Source organism: Pan troglodytes, chromosome 8, assembly GCF_028858775.2.
Source record: "Pan troglodytes isolate AG18354 chromosome 8, NHGRI_mPanTro3-v2.0_pri, whole genome shotgun sequence".
NCBI lineage: Eukaryota > Metazoa > Chordata > Mammalia > Primates > Hominidae > Pan > Pan troglodytes.
In genome coordinates, this window is record NC_072406.2 from 114,837,842 (window position 1) to 114,842,560 (window position 4,719).

The window sequence follows — 4,719 nt, forward strand, 5'->3', positions numbered from 1 at the left end:
CACAGGCACACATACACACAAACTATAAACTAAGTTAATGAAGCCTGAATGGAAAGCAGGATGTGGCCTTACTTTGGCCTTGGCATGTCAGAAGGTATCACAACTACTATATAAGGGGAACTTGTCTGATGCCTGGAGGCTGTTGTTTATTTCCCTCATTAAAGGGGGAAATCCACCTGTCTCCACAGGAAGCTCCAGATCTCCCAGAATGGGAGCAGTGTTGCCCTAGAGCAAGAGTTGGCAAGCTATGGCTCAAGGGGCCAAATCCACCTGCCACCTGTTTTTGTGCAACTGGAAGCTAAGAATGTTTTTACATTTTGAAAGAGTTGTAAAAGGGAACAACAGGAAATGACAGAGACCCTACCTATGTGGCATACAAAGCCTAAAATATTTACTGTCTGATCTTGACACAAAAAGTTTCCCCTGCCCTGGAGCAGTGGTTCTTAAGCACATGCATCAACCGGGCGCAGTGGCTCATGCCTGTAATCCCCACACTTTGGGAGGCCGAGGCAGGTGGATCACCTGAGGTCAGGAGTTCGAGACCAGCCTGATCAACATGGTGAAACCCGATCTCTACTAAAAATACAAAAAATTTGCTGGGTGTGGTGGCACACACCTGTAATCCCAGCTACTCGGGGGGCTGAGACTGGAGAATCACTTGAACCCGGGAGGTGGAGGTTGTGGTGAGCCGAGATTGCGCCACTGCACTCCAACCTGGGCGACTCCGTCTCAAAAAAAAAAAAGAAAACACATCAGAATTAGCTGGCACAGATTGCAGGATCCATTGCCAGATTCTGTCACTCTGGGCTGGAGCCTGAGAACGTGCATTTCTAGTCATTGCCTGGTGATGCTGATTCTGTTGGTCTCGGCACCATATGTGGAGGAGCACTGCTCTAAGGGGAAAGGGCCTCCTCCCCGAGGCCAAGGAATTCACTGCAACTTGATTTTTCTCCCCGTTTAAAAAAGTTAAAATATAGCTCACATACCATAAACTTAGTCCTTTTAAAGTGTACAATTCAGTGGTTTTTAATGTAGTCACAAAGTTGTACAAGCATCACCACTAATTCCAGAATTATTTTGAGACAGGATCTCACTCTGTTACCCTGGTTGGAGTGCAGTAGTGCAATCACTGCTCATTGCAGCCTCAACCTCCTGAGCTCAAGTAATCCTCCTGCCTCAGCCTCTGGGGTAGCTGGGACCACAGGCTAATTTGATTTTTTTGATGAGGTCTCACTATGTTGCCCCAGGCTGGTCTCGAACTCATGGCCTCAAGTGTTCCTCCTCCCTCAGCCTTCCAAAGTGTTGGAATTACACGCATGAGCCACTGCATCTGGTCTCAGAACATTTTTCTTAGCCCCAAAAGAAACCCCATACCCATTGGCAGTCACTCCACATTCTCCCCACCTGCCAGCGCCTCACAATTCACTTCCTGTCTTTAGAGATTTGCGTATTCTGAACATTTCATGTAAGCGGAGTAATGCAGTATGTGGCCCTCTGTGTCTGGTTTCTTTCCTTAGGATAATGTTTTCAAGGTTCATCCATGTTGTAGCATATGCAATTTGATTTTAGCTGGTGTCTGAACAGAAAAGTCTGTCTTTGAGCTAGCTTCTTTAGGACAGGAGACCTGGCTTTATTTCCAAAAGCAAATAGGAAAAGGGAAACATTACCAGAGCCAGTAGAGCTTGGAAACAACTCCTGACTGATGTTCTTTCAGAACATACAATGTTTCCCCTTCCTTCTCAGCTCCTCAAGCCTCTTGGATTTCCTGTTCTCTTATAGACAACTGCTCTTTTGGAAATGTCTGGAAGGTATGTGGTGGCTATAATGTTCAGGGACATTCTAAAAAGTGGTCACTCAAACTGCATCTCAGTCTCATTTTGTAACATCTCTCTTCTTTGAGTTGGCTGCTGTGGGATGTTGAATAAGAGGCAGTTAAGGTTACTAAAAGGCCTTGGTGTGGGAAGTGCTAATCCAGACTGTCCTATCCAATAGCTCAGCTTGAGCTTTCAGGTAAAAGGAGAAAGGGAAGTTGGGGCAAAATCCCCTGTGTTTGCCAGACTGAATTGGGGTTTCTTATTTATTGAGAGAAAGAGGGTATCACTTTCTTGCCCAGGCTGGAGTGCAATGGTATGATCATGACTCACTGCTTCCTCAGCCTCCTGGACTCAAGTGATCCTCCTGCCTTAGCCTCCCGAGTAGCTTCTTTTTCCTGAGTTCGGCTAGAATAGCATGGGTAAAAGGTTCCATTGCTTGGGAGAGGAGGAGGAAGGGAAGAAGAAGAGGTATAGAAGCTTCCTTTTGATCCAAGGTCTTTTCCTCAATCCTGGCTAGAACCAGAATCCTAAAGGTTTCCTGACTACAGGTACATGCCACCATGCCCAGCTAATTTTTAAATTTTTTGTAGACAGAGGGCCTCACTATGTTTCCCAGGTTGGTCTTGAACCCCTGACCTCAAGCAATCCTCATGCCTTGGCCTCCCAAAGTGTTGGGATTACAGGCGTGAGCCACTACATCCCACCTGGGGTTTCTTAGTGATGATGAAACCTAGCCTTTATGTGGAAGACTTACAACTTTTTGAGGCCAGGAATTAGAGACCTTGTGCCATGAAAATAATTTGGTCCTTCCCTAGTACTCAATTTTTACTTCTCCTCTAAGGAGCTTGACTTGTGGAATGGATAAATTTCTAAGAAACGAGAGATTGGCAAAAATACGTGTCACTTTTTATAGTACTTGGAAAAGCAGGATCAAGATAAAGGCAGAACTATGGACTTTCTTAAGCTGAGGGAAAACTGACTTAACTCTTACCTGTTTCCCATTTTTCCAACACTTAAGCCAAGAACAACTCCCTCTGGGCTCAGATGTGGGCTAGACTGGGCCAGGCTGTAAAACACTTTGACAGGTTTTTGAGAGGAAATTGACTGCTAAAGTCAACTGTGTTATTTGCCATGGGTCTTCCTTTGTCCATTTATTTTACCAACTTTTTTTTTTCTTTTTTTTTGAGACAGAGTCTCACTCTGTCACCTAGGGTGGAGTGCAGTGGCACAGTCTTGGCTCACTGCAACCTCTGCCTCCCAGGTTCAAGCGATTCTTCTGCTTCAGCCTCCTGAGTAGCTGGGACTACAGGCATGCACCACCACGCCTGGCTAATTTTTTGTATTTTTAGTAGAGACGGGGTTTCACAGTGTTGGCCAGACTCGAACTCCTGACCTTGTGATCCGCCCACCTCGGCCTCCCAAAGTGCTGGGATTACAGGCAGGAGCCACCGCACCTGGCCTTTTTTTTTTTTTTTGAGACAGGGTCTCACTCTGTTGCCCAGGCTGGAGTACAGTGGCACAATCAAGGCTCACTGCAGCTTCAATCTCCCTAGCTCTGGTGATTGTCCCACCTCAGCCTCCCAAGTAGCTGGGACTACAAGTGTGCACCACCATGCTTGGCTAATTTGGCTAATTTAGTTTTTTTATTTTTGTAGAGACAGGGTCTCTCCATGTTGCCCAGGCCGGTTTCAAACTCCTGAGCTCAAGGGATCTACCTGCCTCAGCCTCCCAAAGGGCTAGGATTATAAGCATGAGCCACCACACCTGGCTATTTTACCAACATTGATCAAGCTCTGGTTGAGCCTTGTACAGGATATTATAGGCTTTAAAAGAAGAAGAAGAAAGACCTGGTATGCTGTACAAAAAACTGCAAACCAGGCACGCAGATGTAAGTGTTACAAGAATCCAGAAGCAGCAGCAAGGAGACGGGGCTAGGAGTTTGTAAGCAGGGAACTGTATCTGTAATATGTAAATGAAGTTACTGGGCATCTCTTCAATGGTCAGTGTGAGTGGAATGTGTGGGAAAATGTAGTGGTGAGAGGTGAGATAAAGAGAAGTAGACAGCGACGAAGTCACAGAGAGGACCGTGTTGGGAAGTTTGGACTCTCTATTCTGTAGGTAGATGAAGTATTTAAAAGAAGAGGCCATGATATAGTAATATTTGGTTTAATGTGGTATGGTTGTAGTGTGTGGCGGAAATTTGAGAGGAAGAATTGTCAACTTGCAGGGCAGCAGGGAAGCCATTTGTATTTAGCTAGAAGAACATGGATTGAAGCAATGGATGATGGATTTCAGAGCAATTTGTGAAGTAGAACCAGAATTTTGTCCGTCGAACTTGGGGTGACGAAGCACTATGCCTCAGATTAAGGTACTATCTTCTAGGGAATTCAAACGGACCTAAGCTGCTATTTGGGCAGTTGAGACCAAGAGAGGCATCCTGGTAATAGTGCTGTGCTTCAAGACAAAAGACATTAAAATATTTTTACATTGCAATTGTTTTCCTCTTCAGGAGCGCCTGGTTACCTTTCAGGAATAATTTATTTTCCAACACCCTTGAGAAACATTAAACCTTTTTTCTTTTTTTGATGTGGAAAACTAGTACTTCCGCCACACTCAAGATGGCTACATCAGAAATAGACTTTTCCATCCACCTGGGTGGCCCCGCCCCCTTATGAAGCTGCTTTCGCCACTCTCTGAGGGTTGGGACGAATTTTACACTTCTTCGCAGCATTCAAGATGGTCCGGCTTCCTCCTACTTTTTATTGGCTGCATCGCTTCGTCTTCAGGGGAAGGCGGGACTTATATTTGATCGACAGCTAGATTGATCAATGGACAAAGGGCAAAGGCCAATGAAGCGCTGGAACTGGAGAGTCTCTCGCGTGTCTGGGAGGGTGTTTTGCGCGGG